The sequence below is a fragment of the Sinocyclocheilus grahami genome, unplaced genomic scaffold, assembly GCF_001515645.1.
Source record: "Sinocyclocheilus grahami isolate Dianchi unplaced genomic scaffold, SAMN03320097.WGS_v1.1 scaffold947.1, whole genome shotgun sequence".
In the NCBI taxonomy this organism is placed as follows: Eukaryota; Metazoa; Chordata; class Actinopteri; order Cypriniformes; family Cyprinidae; genus Sinocyclocheilus; species Sinocyclocheilus grahami.
Genome location: NW_015506126.1, coordinates 274,034 through 274,262, shown reverse-complemented (window position 1 = coordinate 274,262; position 229 = coordinate 274,034).

Sequence of the window (229 nt, the reverse complement as noted above, 5' to 3'; positions counted from 1 at the left end):
ATTAAAAATGGCTGTAAACTAAAGAGAAGCTTTAAGGGCCTCCTGGGGTTTCCGGCTGAAATTAAGGCTTAAAGTTAAAATGAAAGAAATTAGGACAATCATAAATACTAGCATTGTTGTAACTTAGTAGCATATATTTAGTAATTTATTTAATTAGTTGTATTTAGTATTGTTACAGTTGTACGGTAAATTAAAATATATATCAAAATGGACCCTTATGACTGGTTTT